Source organism: Hyperolius riggenbachi, chromosome 11 (assembly GCF_040937935.1).
Source record: "Hyperolius riggenbachi isolate aHypRig1 chromosome 11, aHypRig1.pri, whole genome shotgun sequence".
Taxonomy (NCBI): domain Eukaryota; kingdom Metazoa; phylum Chordata; class Amphibia; order Anura; family Hyperoliidae; genus Hyperolius; species Hyperolius riggenbachi.
Window position 1 is genome coordinate 142624101 of NC_090656.1, and position 17167 is coordinate 142641267.

The window sequence follows — 17167 nt, forward strand, 5'->3', positions numbered from 1 at the left end:
AACCGCAAATCTTTGCATAAAAATGTGCATAAGTATTTGCATCTCATTGATCATTCCTAGTATGCATGCAGTACATGGTTAGAAATACTTGTACAAATCTAAAGGTAGTGACAATAAAAGTTATTAAAGAAGGTATGGTAAGTGAAACACTTACCTGACAAATTCCGTCAGAAATCAGATACTAGTAAAAATTATTTTGATGTTGCATGTCATTGGGTCTGGCCCACTTCAAGTATCGTCCCTAGAAGAAGTAACGTCATACCATGAGGCATAAATAAATATATACAAATAGACACATTTATAAGACACACATAAAACAAAAAATACGTACATAGGTCAATTTGCAAATAGAATATATTAAAAAATGATGTTGGCCAAATGCAAATTTGCATTAGAAATGAAAAAAAAAATTGCATTTTCTAGTCTCCATTTAATATTAGGGCTGGCCAATAAGAGGCAAATAATTCCCACTTGAAGGATTATGCAGATTTTGTATGCTAATTAATACAGCTTGATAATGGAGACTACTCAATACTATTCAATACTGTCAAGTTGGAACTTTACTGGTCCATTTTCAAGCTGCATAAATTTGCGTTCAAAATTTGCATCACCTTGAAATTATTTGCATTTCATTGACCCTTTCTCAATTTTCACCACCAGATGGAGTCCAATTTGCCAGAAGGTTTAAAGGGAAGGTTCACGCTGCTAAAAAACAAAACAAAACAAAAAACTCTGCACTCACCTGGGGCTTCTTCCAGCTCCTGGCAGTCGATTGGTGCCCTCGGCGCAGCTCCTCTCCCTGTCGGTGTCGAGCGATGAAGAAGCCAACCTCGCCAGGTCGGCTTCTGTGCGCTCCACGGCGGGGGGGGGGTGTCACGTGGTGTAGAGACGTCATCAGGGCTCTACTGCGCAGGCGCAGAACTACTGCGCCTGCGCAGTAGAGACCCGATGACGTCATGTACACCACGTGACCCGCGCCGTGGAACGCTCATGACGCCGACCCGGAAGCCGAACTGGTGAGGTCGGCTTCTTCACCGCTGGACGACCGGAGGGAGAGGAGCTGCGCCAAGGGCACCGATCGACTGCCAGGAGCTGGAAGAAGCCCCAGGTGAGTGCAGGTTTTTTTTTTTAGCAGCGCGGATCTTCCCTTTAAGCCTCCAATCCCAACTTTTATTATTTTGCATTTATGTATACTATTATTGTTTAGAATTTATATGTACTATTATTGTTTAGTATTTATATTGCGCTGACATCCTCTGGAGCACTTTACAGAGTATATAGTTTTGTCACTAACTGTACAATATCAGCCCACCACCATTAAATGGAGACTAAACAATACAGTGGTTTTGTTTTATAATCATTTTTATATACTTTATTTTAATATTTTATTTGCAAATATAAAAATGTAATATTTATTTGCAAATAGATGTTATGAAAACCCCTTTGGTGGTTTTCCTGAGTGTAGCTCAAGGTTACTTTACACTGCAATTAGCAGTGACCCTGAACTACGCATGTGGAGACTGCTATGAGGGAAAGGTGTAGAGTGTGTGGTGGAGCTCTTGATTACTCACCTTCATGCAGCAGCCTGTTTTCTCTGTGTCCTCCAAGGCTTCCCATTTCAATGCTGAAATCCCTGTATGTCACATGATAGAGCGCCTTGCAGAGGACAGAAGGAAGACTTGCAGCATGTGGACAGCTCCAGGGTGAGTGATCTACAGGGTCCACTGCGCACTCTGCATACAGGGTTGGGGGGCCCGTGGGAACCTATACTAAAGGGGTGGGGGGAGAACTCTCTGCTACCTGCACGGGGGGGGGGGGGGGCATGGACTATCTATAATGGGGGCAGCACTTTATGGCTATCTAAACTGTGGGTCACTGACTGGTTACCTATGAAGGGGGGAGGGCACTCTCTGCATACCTATATCTTGAGGACATCTCTGACTACCAACACTGGGGCTACCTACATTGTGCTCTCTCTGGCTACCCATAATGGTGGGCACACACCAGCTACCTGTACTGGGATCACTCTCTTCCTACTTAAGAAATAGGGGGGAGGTGTATGCTCTGGCTACCTACACTCAGAGGTCTCTCTATTTTTGCCAAAATGGAAAACTGGGGGCCTCTCGTACTTAGCGGTTTAATTATTTCCTGAGACCACTTTGTACCCTTTTTAGAAGCTAAATCTGGGAAGACGTTTCATCTTTTACCACCACAGTTTACTTTAAGTAATTTTTCCCCACACAATAGTCACCATATTGGACAATGCAGTACAGTGTACATCCTGCAACATATGTATGCATGCCTTGATCAGCAGATTGAGGGTGTTTACTCTTGTCCTGGGTGTGTGCGCGTTGCTCAATTAGACTAATATATACAAGAAAAGGAGCCCATTAGCAAGAAAATAGTAAATCAAATAACGCTGAAATCATCTCAATGTAATAAGCAATACTTTATTAGGGATTTATCCATACATCACAACAATGAGTTAAAAACAGTAATTCAAACCCCTGTCTTAATCCGAGAGTAATTGGAAATCACAGTAGCAGCAGATATAAAGTGACTTAGTGCTATATAATTGATGTGCAAAAAAGACTAACGTTGTCCTAAAAAATATATATATGGTGCATTACACCAATCAAAATTCATATGTGCATACAAAAGTATTATCAATAACTCCAAATATCAATATAAATATAATATATAAAAATACAAAAATGGATATACAAAGAATGACCAACCTAAAAAACTGTAATATCAAACTGTGCAAAGTTGGTGCAAAAATGCTATGTGATACCGGATGGTCACATCAAAGACCAGTGGACCATGATTGAAAAGCACATCACAACATACATCATGATAAATAAATACACAAGTGCTAAGTGCTTACCATAATTGGTGAAACTGCTGCATACGGAGAGACTGGGGGACTATTCCTTGCGCGTTTGCAGCGTGCGGCTGCTTCTATGGAGGCTACGCCATACAATGCTGGGAGCCCTGTTATACTCGCTACCCTCTCGCGATATGACGTGGCCACGTCAGGCGGAGCAGGACCGCATCAAATGACGCAACTCCGCTCTGTCCCTGATCGGACTTCCGTGCGCTCCAAGCGGCGCACCGTAGCCGATCTATTTACTATCCATATGCAGCTGAGTCCTAACATAATGTGAATCAAGACATTGAGATAATAATACAAAACAATATACATAATATATATTTATACATTGTACTCAATACAATTCTTTAGACATGATAATTATATAAAATAAAAAGGGGAATTAATCGGACAGTGACATCTAGTGGTCAAATCTAATACTACAGCAAATAACTATAATACAGAAAACACTGTTGAAGATATCCATCAGGAGCTGGTGGATCGCCTTAGTAAACATCAATGAAGCTGATATTTCTTGAATCACTTAGTCCAGAAAGCCGCAAATCGATCATAATGGTACAGAATTTGTAAGTGGAAATAACACATCACATGAATATTTATAGATCAAATACTGTCAAAGGTCTAACAAAGAGTCCACAAAAAACCCTTTGCGTGTCAATCACGGCCTGCTTACCTACAGGAATCACCAAAACAAAGCAACACCGATTGCACTCAAAAGTGGTCACCTGAGGTGGTGTGATCTATACCTGCTCACCATCAGGCACAGAAAGAGATAGTAAAAGACAACACCAAAAAAGGAGAAACAAATATCAAGAGGAGGAGGAGTATGATATCAAGAGATGTCATCGGGAAAGAGTGTTTTTCAGCCCAATTGGACATTATTGTCCATATTTATGGATAAATAGCTCTAACATTGGTTGGTGTTGCATACGCGTTGCTCAATTAGAGGCTGAAGTCAGTGAGCTAAATGAGCATCTCGCAACACTGAGATGCATACACAACATGGAGAAGAGCTTGGATCTCACGATCCAGACACTGGAGGGAACCGGTGTAGATGAGGTGGGTGGAGTACAGTCGGAGCAAGAAGTAGAGGTAGCCGTTAGTTGGGTCACACTTAAAAGGGTTAGGGGAAAAAGTGGCAGGGAGGCTAGTCCCGAGTTGTCCCTCCCTAATAAGTATGCTTGTTTGCGTAATATTTGGGAGGATGATTCTGGAGTAGCAATGCTGCATCAGGATGTGTCCCTTAGCAACCAAGGGGCAGACTGCTGCAACGAGAAAGGGAAGTGCAGCTAAGGCTAGACATACTGGTGGTAGGGGGTTCAATTATTAGGCACACAGATAGGGTAATCTGTCGAAGAAACCGTGAATGACGTACAGTCTGTTGTCTCCCGGGTGCTCGGGTTCAGCATGTAGCGGAAAGAATTGACAGATTATTACGTGGGGCTGGGGAAGACCCGGCTGTCATGGTACACATTGGCACCATTGAAAAAGTTAGTGGGAGATGGAAGATCCTCAAAAATGATTTTCAGGTACTTGGAGATAAGCTTAAAGCAAGGACCTCCAAGGTGGTGTTTTCTGAAATACTGCCAGTGCCACATGCTACATCTGAGAGACAGAGGGAGCTTAGGGAGTTAAAGAAGTGGCTGAGAAATTGGTGTAGGTAAGAGGGGTTTGGGTTCCTGGAGAACTGGGCAGACTTTGCAGTCGGCAACAGGTTCTATAGCAGGGATGGGCTGCACCTTAATGGGGAGCGTGCAGCTGCATTGGGGGAGAAAGCTAAACGGTTGGAGGAGATTTTAAACTAGGATCTGGGGGGAGGCGGGAGGGTAAAGTCTCAATATGTAGATAAGATGAGCTAAAAGACAGTGGGAGCATAACATTATGGGGGGGGGGGGGGGGGGGCAGTGTAAAGAGTAAGGAGGTTGGTAAAACTTCAAGTAGCCCATTTCATGTAACCAAGATTGGAAAATGTGGTGATAAAAACATGGTAACCAATGCTAGGAGCCTTGAAAATAAAATGGGCAAACTAGAGTTCATACTGATTGACAAAGGCTATGACATTGTGGGAATAACCGAGACATGAATGGATGAAAGCCATGATTGGATAGCGGATTTAGAGGGATACAATGTGTTTAGGAAGGATAGAACAGGGAAAAAGGTGGAGGGACTTGTCTCTGTTAAGAATTTTTTTACAGCTGTCCTGAACGATGAGATGGAGGAAGATTGTGAAGATGTGGAGTCCGTTTGGTTAAATATTCATGGTGTAAATAAAGGTTGCCAATTGCTTATTGGGGTATGCTACAGGCCACCACATATTCATGAAGCTGCAGAACTGCAATTACTACAGCAGATTGAAAAAGCTGCAAGTAAAAATGAGGTCATAGTTATGGGTGACTTCAACTTTCCGGACATTGACTGGAGTATTGAGGCTACCTATTCTGGTAAAAGCAGCAGATTTTTGGCATCACTACAGGACAATTACTTGACTCAAATGGTAACGGAACCAACTAAGGGGAATGTGTTGCTGGATTTGATAATTTCTAATAGACCAGATAATGTATCAAATGTGCAGGTTCAAGAACATTTGGGTAATAGTGATCACAACATGATAACGTTTGATCTGGTGACTGATAGGCCACAGGGCAGCGGGACCACTAAAACTATGAATTTTAGAAAAGCAAAGTTCAATCAACTCAGTCAGGAACTAAGTTTGGTGAACTGGGATAATGTACTACAAGGGGAGGACACTGAAGGGAAATGGAAAGCTTTTAAACTTATTCTCAATCAATATTGTTGTATGTATATCCCATATGGAAACAAAATGTCTAGGAATAAAAAAAAAAAAAAAAGGCCTCTATGGATGAACAGAAAGGTTAGAGATAAAATGAAGGGGAAAAATAATGCCTATAAGGTCCTAAAACAGGAGGGGACCGAGGCTGCATTAAGCAATTATAAGGAGTGCAATAAAAGTTGTAAAAAATAAATTAGGCTGGCAAAGATTGAAGATGAAAATCAAATCGCTAGGGATATCAAATCTAACACAAAGAAGTTTTACAAGTACATCAACTCTAAAAAAAAAAGAAAAAAAAAAAAGAAAGGTTGACTGTATTGGACAGGCAGAGTTATTAAATGCTTTCTTTGCTTCTGTCTTCACAAGGGAAACATCACTGTTGCAAATTACAGATACAGAAGAGTCTCAATCTTCCAACTGTAATATTAAATACTTAACGCAGGAAGAAGTGAAGGCAAGACTAAATAAATTAAAAATAGACAAGGCACCTGGCCCGGATGGCATGCATCCTCAGGTCCTAAGGGAATTAAGTTCAGTTATAGATAAACCCCTCTTATCTTTTGTGACTCTCTTTCAACTGGCAGAGTCCCAGTGGATTGGCGTACAGCAAATGTTTTCCCATTATTTAAGAAGGGCAAAAAAATCAGATCCAGGAAATTATAGACCTGTAAGCTTAACATCAGTTGTATGCAAACTATTTGAGGGGTTACTAAGAGATACTACACATGACTTCATAGTAGAAAATGATCTTATTTCTCAGCATCAACATGGGTTTACTAAAGACAGGTCCTGTTTAACTAACATGCTCAGCTTTTATGAGGTAGTGAACTCTAATGTGGATGTTGGGAATGCTGTAAATGTGATATACTTGGACTTTGCAAAGGCTTTCGACACTGTTCCACACAAAAGTCTGGCGCAAAAGTTGAGGATGCAAGGACTGGGGAAGAGTCTGATTGCCTGGATAGGGAATTGGCTAATGGACAGAAAACAAAGAGTTGTGGTCAATGGATCATACTCAAAATGGGTGACTGCTAGCAGTGGGGTCCCACAGGGGTCTGTACTGGGTCCAGTGCTCTTCAATTTATTTATTAATGACCTAGTAGATGCAGTAGTAAGCAATGTTGCTATTTTTGCAGATGATACAAAATTGTGCAGAATCATCAACTCTCAGGAAGATAGGGCGGCTGGAAGGCGTAATGGTTAAGGGCTCTGCCTCTGACACAGGAGACCTGGGTTCGAATCTCGACTCTGCCTGTTCAGTAAGCCAGCACCTATTCAGTAAGAGACCTTAGGCAAGTCTTCCTAACACTGCTACTGCCTATAGAGCGCGCCCTAGTGGCTGCTGCTCTGGCGCTTTGAGTCCGCCAGGAGAAAAGCGCGATATAAATGTTATTTGTCTTGTCTTGTCTTGACATATTGCAACAGGATCTGGATAGGATGGCTATATGGGCACATAAATGGAAGATGAAATTCAATGTTGAAAAATGTAAAGTCATGCATTTTGGTTGTACCAATGGTCTAGCACCATTCAAAATAAATGGGATACAGTTGGGGACATCAAACTTGGAGAAGGACTTAGGAGTACTCATCGACAAGTTAAATAATCGTTCTCCATGCCAAGCTGCTGCAGCTAAAACTAACATAATTTTGGGATGCATTAACCCCCTGGCGGTAAGCCCGACCTGTGTTCGGGCTCAGCTTTGTGTGCTGAAAGCGGTGAGCCCGAACACAGGTCGGGCTGGCTCAAAACACCGTGCGCACTGTCTCTCTGGGTCCCGCGCGCTGATCGCGCTGCACAGCGGGACCCAGGCTTCACCCTCCCGGCCGCCGGAGTCCCCATTACCTGTCTGATCTTCCGGGGACCTGGCGGCCAATCGGTAACATGGAGCAGCGTGGGGTCATGGGGGAAGGAGGGAGAGAGTCGGGGGGGGGGGGGGGAAATACATTTTGATTGGCCACAGGAGTAGGGAGGGAGAAGAAAAAAATAAAATAAATATAACAAACTACGTGATTGGGTGATTGGCCACAGGGGGAGGGAGAAAGAAAAATAATAGCACAATGTATCTGGCCACAGGGGGAGGGAGGCAGAATATGAAAAAAAAGACAAAATGATCTGATTGGCCACAAGTAGCATTGCATTGAATACAAGTTAGTTTGTATTCAATTCAATGTTGCCATTTGCTCTCTGGAGACCATGGCTGCTGGCTGTTTGATCTGTGAGTTGCTGATTGCTGATTTTTGGATACCCATTACTGATTTTTGCCTGGAGTTCTGACTATTCTCTCTGCCTTCTCCCTGCACTGATTTTGCCTGGACTTTGATTGATTTACTGTGTACCGATTTTTGCCTGGATTTTGACAACTCTCTGCCTGCCGTTTTCACCGACCTCTGTCTGCCTGCAGTTTGCTATGGCGTCAGCTTCAAGAAGGCAGCTTGCTGCGGAATCGCTGGTGGAGTTGGAGGATAGCGATTTGCAGTCACTGGCGGACTCAAGCAACAGTGACGCACCTGGGGACCTCTCATCCGACCCAGGTAGCGACAGCGAGAGTGATTCCATCAGCACGGAGGTCAGCGATGTCCGGGTCTGGTGCCCCATTGACCTTTCTCAGGCACCGCCACCGTGTGTCTCCCCCCCCCCCCCCCCCCGTTTTTCCTTTTACTGGGGAGCCTGGCCTGAAGAAAGTGTGTGAGCACAACCCCCCTGGCCTACCTGCAGCTCTTCTTTGATGAGGCCGTTATTGAGAAGATTGTGGAGGAGACTAATCGTTATGCCACCCAACAACTGGCTGCGCCACGACGCCCCTTCTCAAGAAGCAGGACCTGGAAGCCGGTCACCAAAGAAGATATTTGGCTATTTTTGGGCCTTGTCATTCTGCAGGGAGTGGTGGGGAAGCCCCTGCAGAAGTGGTATTGGACCACCAACAAAATGATAGCGACCCCGTTCTTTGGCACAGTGATGAGTGAGTACCGTTTTTCGCTCATCATGACATTTCTCCATTTTGCCAACAACGACACCTTTGAGGAGTCCACTCACCCTGCTCCCAAACTGAAAAAAATCTGGGAAGTGTACGAGATGGTGGTGGAGAACTTTAGGGCCACTTATTTTCCAGAGCGGGATGTTTCCGTGGATGAGAGCCTGATGGCTTACAAGGGGAGGCTGAGCTGGCTGCAATTTATAGCTTCTAAGCAGGCCCGCTTTGGAATAAAATCTTGCATGTTGTGTGAATCTTCAACCTGGTATATCTGGAATACAGTTTTGTACACCGGAAAGGGAACAAAGTTCAATCCCCGGTTCAGTGACTATGGAGTGGTGACAAGTTCAGTTTTATCACTTGCTGAGCCGTTACTGGACAAGGGATACTGTGTCACCACGGACAATTTTTATTCCTCCCCGGAACTCTTTGAGAGCCTCATAAAGCGTTGCACTGATGCCTAAGGCACAGTTAGGCCGAACAGGCGGGAGATGCCAACATCTTTTGGGAAGCAGAAATTGAAACTCGGGGGCATAGCTGCTTGACAGAAAGGAAAGATGCTGGCTCTCCGCTGGTGGGATAAAAAAAGACGTTTGTCTCCTTTCCACGGTTCACGAAACCTCCACTGTTCCCACCATAACGAGAGGAGGAAAGGAAATTCAGAAGCCGCAGGTTGTGGTGGACTACAACCTAACAATGGGTGGAGTGGACCAAGCAGTGACATTTTATCCCGCAGTCCGCAAGCTGCAGAACAAGTACTCTCTGTGTAGTCTTTGTGGAATTATGTACTTTACAAGCAGCGCAGTGAAAGGCCAATTACTCATGCGGACTACATATGGAGGAAGTGCGAGTGTATCTGCTTGAGATACCAAACTGCAGCAGATGCCAGAACGGGGCGACGTGCCTCCTATGTCGTTAACCCGGAGCGACTCACTGGCCGGCACTTCCCGGAGCACATACCTCCCACTGCCAAAAAAACCACACCAACCAGGACATATGTGGTGTGCTCCAAGACCGATGAGAGGGGCAAAAAAGTCAGGAAGGAGTCACGCATCTACTGCCCTGACTGCAATGTTGGACTCTGTGCTGCTCCCTGCTTTAAAACTTATCATACACGGGAGGTGTACTAAGTATACATGTACATAGTGTATAATTATCTTCTTGCTGCCTTATTTGTACAGTTTTCCTATTTTTTTTTTGTTTATTGATAAATTTAATTATTTCAGCAAATTTGTGTTTCAGTCTTTTATTTATATGCAGAATGTCTACCAGGCCTTTATTCTGATATATTTTGGTGAGTTAAGACTTAAGAATTGGAGGTCTAAAATTCTTGAAAAAAAATGTACCGCTTTTGACTCCTAATTCCAGACAGAAATGCACCGCCAGGGGGGTTAAAAAGGAAATAAATACTCGAGATGCTAGCATAATATTGCCCCTATTTAACTATCTAGTAAGGGCACATCTGGAATATGGAATTCAGTTCTGGGCACCACATTAAAGGAAATATATTGCAGTTTTAGAGCAAGTGCAGAGACGAGCAACAACATTGATACGTGGGATGGAAGGTCTCACTTACCAAGAAAGGTTAGATAAACTGGGTTTATTTAGTCTAGAGAAAAGACGCCTTAGAGGGGATCTAATTAACATGTATAAATACATCAGAGGGCAATATAAAAGCTTGGCGGATAAGATTTTTGTCCCTAGGCCTTCTCGAAGGACTAGAGGACATGATCTGCGCATGGAGGAAAAACGTTTTAGCCATTTATTTAGGAAAGGGCTCTTTACAGTAAGAGTGATTAAGATGTGGAATGCATTGCCACAGGAAGTAGTTATGGCAAATTCTATACCTGCACTTAAAGGGGTCTTAAGCCTCATCTACATGCGTAGATGACTCTGCGATCCGGCGGCTCGATTAGCCGCCGGATCGCCTCTTCCGCGTACCCGCCGCGTTGCCGCTCGTCGCACGTGCGTTAAATTTGAGTCCCCGCCGGTGCCGCTTATCTTCCGCTCGATTCCCTGCCATTGTCCCCTCGCGGGGAACGAGCAGGGAATCGGCGGTGGCAAGAGCCGACCTGTCGGATCTTATCAATCGAGCCGCATCAGCGGCTCGATTGATAAGTAACATCGGCACGTCATCTGCACGTGTAGATGTAGCTTAAGATGCTTTCCTTGCATTGAGGGACATCCATGGCTACAATTACTAGGTAATGCCCACTGATGTTGATCCAGGGATTTTATCTGATTGCCATCTGGAGCCGGGAAGGATTTTTTTCCCATTTGGGGCTAAATGGACAATGCCTTGTGTTATGCTTGGATACACACGGTGCGTTTCCGCACTCGATGCGCCCGTCGATTCGCGATTATTTCCGACATGTCCGATTTGCGTTTCGATGGATCGTTAGGTCTATTTGGCATACTTTACATGTAAATCGACCTAACAATCATCGAAATGTGCTCGGAAATGCTCGAGAAATAATCAAGTCGACGCGAATCGACGGGCACATCGAGTGCAGAAACGCACAGTGTGTATCCAGCATAAGGGTTTTTCGCCTTCCTCTGGATCAACAGGGATATGTGAGAGCAGACTGGTGTTGTACTTTTGTTCTCTGGTTGAACTCGATGGACGTAAGTCTTTTTTCAACCCAAATAACTATGTAACTATGTAGCTAAAGAGGTAATTGTTAATTTAAGTCTGTGTTTTTTTTTTGTTTTTTTTTTACATTTGTTTATGGTATGGTATGATGCCACATCTTCCAAGGAATATGCCCGAAGTATACTTGTTGCAAAGTGATACATTAAAAGCCCTTGTTTATTTTTTCCTGGCTTTGCTTAGTCTGTGAGGTAAGAGTGTCACTTACCTTGTTTAATAATCACTTTTATTGTTATTACCCTTGGGTTCCTCCATAACACATTCTTCAAGACAGATGTCTTTTTTTTCAACCAAACTACATAATGACCCAGTTCCGTTTCTCCCAATCTGCAGCTTTGAGCTTGACCAACAGAAAAACACCTGAATAGGTGGCAGGCTTTCCCCACTAGCAAAATATAAAGTTTCAATTGGGCAACCACCCAATCTGAGTACTACCGTACTTGTATTTTTATACTCTTCAAGGCATTGGTCATACTACACTTGGAAGACTCCTGCTTCCCCTGTGTGTTCTACCTTTCCATTTCTGAGGTACCCGAGTCTTTATGTACCTACTTATTAAGGCACTTCTCTAATCGGAAAATTATGTGGCAGCATCGCAATGCCTGAAATCATGTGGACATTAATCAGGAGGTTCAGTTAATCTTTTCATTAAACTGCAGAATTAATGAAAAAATGTGCAGCTTTGAAAGTAGCAGGTTTATTGGTGCCGGAAAGGCTGCTTTGATCTACTGGGATTCTTGTGCACAGCAGTCTCTAGTGTTTATTATGAAAAATATACAGTGAGCATCAGTATGTGAATGGAAATACTTAGTTCATGAGGGTATTGAGAGTGGAATAGCTACAATGATCCAAGCTGACAGACAGGTTACGGTAACTTGTACAACTTACTCTTTTGCAAGTGAAAACAAAAATGCTTTTTAGAATTCTCAACATATCGAACAAAGTCAGATTTCACTCTTGTCTTCCTACCACAAAAAAGTTGAGGCTGTAGTGAGCGCACATTCACCAAAGCCATACAACAGAACACTAGAATGATGAATCTTGCTTTCTGTGGAAGCGCACAGAAGACTGGGTCAGAATGGATTGTGATCAGCATGAGTCCATGGCAGGGCCAGATTTGTACTCTTTACCGCCCAAGGCCACTGTTAGCAGCTGCCCCCCCCCCCCCCCCTTCAGTATAGGTAGCTCATTGACCCTTCAGTATAAGTATCCTGAAGTCCCCTCCCCCCCTTTCTCTAGTATAACAAACCAGATGACCCTCCCCCCTTCCGTATAGACAGCCTGATGGCTCTCCCTCCAGTATAAATAGCCAGGTGACCCTTCCCTTCCCCCTAGTTTAGCCTGCTGCCCACCCGCCCTTGATCCTGTGGTGCCCAAGGCCATGGCCTATGTGGCCTTGGCTTAAATCCGGCCCTGGTCCATGGATCCAAACTTGTGTTTTGGAATGTGGTAGAGCAAAAGATTTGTTGCATGAATATGTAGAAATCGCATGATGACTACTCTCAAAAGAATGCTTCCATCACAGGTCCATGGCACAAAGAATAAAGCTGTTTTAACCTCCCTAGCGGTAATACTAAGTGTGGCTCAGGGATACTTCCTAATGCAGTAACTATATTAAACTTTTCTCTCCAGGATGTGGCAACATGCACCACATCTTCGTCCTCTCCTCCTAGGCACTAATTCTTTATGTTGTGAGCGCCGTATGTCACATGACAGCCATAGAGATGGATCACCTAGGAGGAGAGCGTAAATATGGGTCACATGTGCGTACCTGGAGAGGTGAGTAGTATACCCCTAAACTGCTGCATGGGAATGGGAGCACCTAAATTCACTATCTAGAACTATACAGGAGGCATTGTATGGTTCTGTTTCTTGGGGGCGGCTATCTATCCATCCTGGCAGTCTGTTACATAGTTAGTTTGGTTGAAAAAAGAAATCTGACAATTAAGTTCAACCAGAAAAAAACTACCATCCGGAAACCGCACATAACACAGTTGATGCAGGAGACGGCAAAAAAAACCTTACAAGGCCTTGGTCAATTAGCCTTAAATGGGAAAATTTTCTTCCCAATCTGATTATTTTAGTATTTCTGAATGTGAAATGGTGAACAATATACCACTTTACTAAATACTAAAATAATCAGACCACCAGGGGGGTTTATGGCGGAGAGGGAGACTCAACAAATTATCAGGTCAGTGACCTATCCGTATTCCTGATAAAGTTCTCATTGAGTCTGTATTCAATCTGTTAATCCATTATTCATGTAGATACAGTATAAATAAACAAGATCTTTAAAGTGTACATGAGGTGACATGATATGATGAGATAAACGTGTAAGTACAGTACGAAACTTATTAATAACTAGGCCGTTACTTGTTTTATTTTGCTGCCTGAAAGACTTTATTTCTAGGCAGGGAAGTGACTTTATTTCTAGGCAGGGAGAGATAAAATACATGAACTATTGACCTTTTTCTAAGGGCTGGTTCAGACGGACGTTTGGAGGCGTTGCGTTTGCTGGCGTCGCGTTCAGCAGCGTTCGTGTGCGTTTGGATGCGGTCGCGTTTTTTCTTCCCCTAGGGGGACATTAGCCGTCGCGGTTAACCTCCCCTGGAAGCTACATGTAGCTTCCAGGGGCTCCTTGAACGCCAGGGAAAATCGGGACCCAAACGCCGCGTTTGTGTAAACGCGCTTGAAAGCTTGGTACAAACGCTCCCATTCACTTGAATGGGAGCGTTTAACACCAAGCCCTGAACGCTGGCTGTAAACGCTCTGCAAACGTCCGTCTGAACCAGCCCTAACTCTGGGACCCTCAATAGGCTATCATTGATTAGAGATGGTAAAACATTCAACCTACTTTGTAGATGATTTAATATAAAAAGAAAACCCTGGGATAGTTAGGAGTAGGAGGATAAATATAATTGTTTATCTCATCAGTTTTTCACCTCGGGTTCACTTTATAGTTCGCTTTAATGCTAACATATTGGATTGCAACTTTAATGCTGACATATTGCACGGTGACGTAGTGGTTAGCACTCTCGCCTTGCAGCGCTGGGTCCTGGTTTGAATCCCAGGCAGGGCACTATCTGCACAGTTTGTATGTTCTTCCCAGGTCTTTATGGGTTTCCTCACACAACCCAAAAACATACAGATAAGTTAATTGGCTTCTCCCTAAATTACCCTAAACTACAATACATAAACTACACGATACATACATAGACATGTGACTATGGTAGAGATTTGATTGTGAGCCCCTTTGAGGGACAGTTAAGTGACAAGATAATATAACTCTGTGCAGTGCTGTGGAAGATGACAGCGGTATATAAATACTAAATAATAATAATACCCCTACTGCTGCTACAGTATATAGTCATGCCAAGGACAGAAGCCAGGCAACCTCTTAATATATTGTGTTAGGAATCCTGGGGTCTGCTAAACCTCGTCCTTGCCCACTGTTCGCATCCTAACAAAAAGTCCTCTGCTACACAAAACACAGCACAGTCTTGGGCAGATATTAGGCTCGGTTCACACTGACATGGTGAAAAGTCAATTTATCACAATGGAGAGAAGCAGATGTTACCGTATATAGCGTCAGCATCTTCCGTGGAGCTGCACAACAGAATACAGGGTATAACCATATAAAATTAACAATACAACAGTTCACAATACAAAACAGTGGTGGATTACATCTGATGCAATTCAAATCAACTACAGATTTTTACACAGGGGTGGGAGATATGTGCGCGTAAAGGCGCGTACACACCTTAAAGGATGTCGCCCGTTGGGGATCAGGACCCAATCCCTTTGGGCAACATCACTGGGCCGGGCTGCACAGACGTGATTCAGCTGTGTAGCTGATGACACATACTGATGCTATGTGGAGGGGCAACAGAGCGGGGTGTGTGTGACGTCATGCTGTGGGCCGGGAAGTGGAATGCTTGCGGTTCAGTGATCGGGCACCTCTTTACACATGCCTGATCATCGGCTGAGGTGGATGTTAATGGCCCCCTCAGCTGACTTAAGTCATGCGGGTGTACAAGGCTTAAAGAATAATTGAAGTGAGAGGAATATGGAGGCTGCTATGTTTATTTCCTTTTAAACAATACCTGTTGCCTGGAAGCCCTGCTGATCTCTGGCTGCAGTGGTGTCTGAATAAAACCAGAAACAAGCATGCAGCTAATTTTTTCAGATCTGACAATGTCAGAAACACCTGATCTGCCGCATGCTTGTCCAGGGTCTATGGCTACAAGTATTCTCAGCAGAGTATTAGCATGATAGCCTGGCAACTAGTATTGCTAGTTGCCAACACACCCTGTATGTACTTAGAGAGTTTAGCCTCTGTAATCCCCCCTCGTCTGTGACTAGTCACAAGTTGCAATTTGATCTCTCCTCTATCACGACAGGGCAGCTAGTTGATAAATACAGGATGTTAACAATATGTCTGCTTCCATGAAAGCAGGAAGTAGACAATGCAGATTTATTGCAGGATTTGTATCAGCTGTAACAAAAAAATATTTTTCTTCAAAGGTTATTATGCTGCAGTGTATCTTTTACAGCAGAGAGAAAGTTCTGAGTTCAGAACCACTTGAAAATGAAATAAATATGGCAACTTCCTTATTTTTTCTCACTTCAGTTGTCCTTTAGGTGGACCTGAATTCTTGCACAGGACAGAAGGAAAACAGAGAAATGCACCCTGTATGTATTTAGTGAGTTTAGTCTAACTAATTCCCCCTCATCTGTGTCTAATCACAAGTTGTAATTTGATCTCCCCCTGTGTCAGCTGACTGCCACGCCACATAAGCTAATTTGAAAGCACATGATGTTAACAATGTCTGCTTCCATGAAAGCAGGAAGTAGAAACACTGCAGATTTATTGTAGGATTTGTATCAGCTGTAACAAATATTTTTTTTCTTTAAATGTTATTTTGCGTATCTTTTAGAGCAGAGAGGAAGTTCTGAGTTCAGATCTGCTTTATAAGGCTACGTTTCCATTGCTGCGATTCCGGGCCGATTCCCCGCCCACGAATTCGGATGGATTTTAGCAGCCTATAGCAGTCTATCTAAGGCATCCGAATTCATGGAGAGGAAAAATCTGAGGCCCTGCAGCATAATTCTGTGCGTCACTGTCCAAACCCCACAGCTGCGCATAGCACGGCTAGAGGGATTCGGCTGTGAGACACAAGCAGCTGTGCCGACATCTCGTCTTGCAAGACGCATGCCGCGCACAAGTGGAAACGAGCCCTTACACAGCATTGAGAGACATAAGGGAAAAGAGAGCCCTGGCCAAAAATCCATAGTCTTAAATAGTAACTGTTAGGCAAAAAAGCTAATTTAAATCTCTATTTTCCTGTGTTAAACAGTTTGGAAGGAAGCCAACAAGGTAATACTGAAGTTAAAAAGATATCTTACTTTTTTGTTGGCTGAATAGCAATCCTCTTTATCCCCAGGCTGCTAAGGAGGCCGCAGGCCGCATAACAGAAGGTGCAGAGCATGCTGGGAGGGTTTTTTTCTCTCCACTGCACTCCCTGGTCCTCCCCTTAATTTCCCTATCCCGCCCTAAGGCTGCTTTCACAGTGGGAAGCTACAGGCTCACGTTACAGCAGCCTGTAACGCAGCCCAACTCACAGCACTGAAAAATCAATGTGCTGTTCACAGTGCACAGGTTGCATTAGAGTATACTGCACGAGTCTGCTATTGTGCCTAGCCACATGGCTAATTAATATTCACTGCACTGTAGTGTTGTCCAGATCATGAACGATTCGGATCTTGGATCCGGATCTTTTTTGTGAGTCGAATCATCCGAGATTCGGTTCACAGTGGATGTCTGGAACAAACAGGAACTGCAGCTTCTGTGCACAAGCACA

The 17167-nt window shown here is 43.8% G+C and overlaps 1 protein-coding gene and 1 long non-coding RNA gene across 2 annotated transcripts in view; one reads left to right on the plus strand and one right to left on the minus strand.

The window, feature by feature from the left end:
- Positions 1-17167, plus strand: part of BAD (BCL2 associated agonist of cell death) — a 79886-nt gene that overhangs the window by 49519 nt on the left and 13200 nt on the right. The window lies entirely within an intron of this gene.
- Positions 161-17167, minus strand: part of LOC137538490 (uncharacterized) — a 62449-nt gene continuing 45442 nt past the window's right edge. The window contains exon 3 of the long non-coding RNA XR_011024808.1: positions 161-241. This is a non-coding gene — a long non-coding RNA (uncharacterized lncRNA). The remainder of the gene's footprint in view (positions 242-17167) is intronic.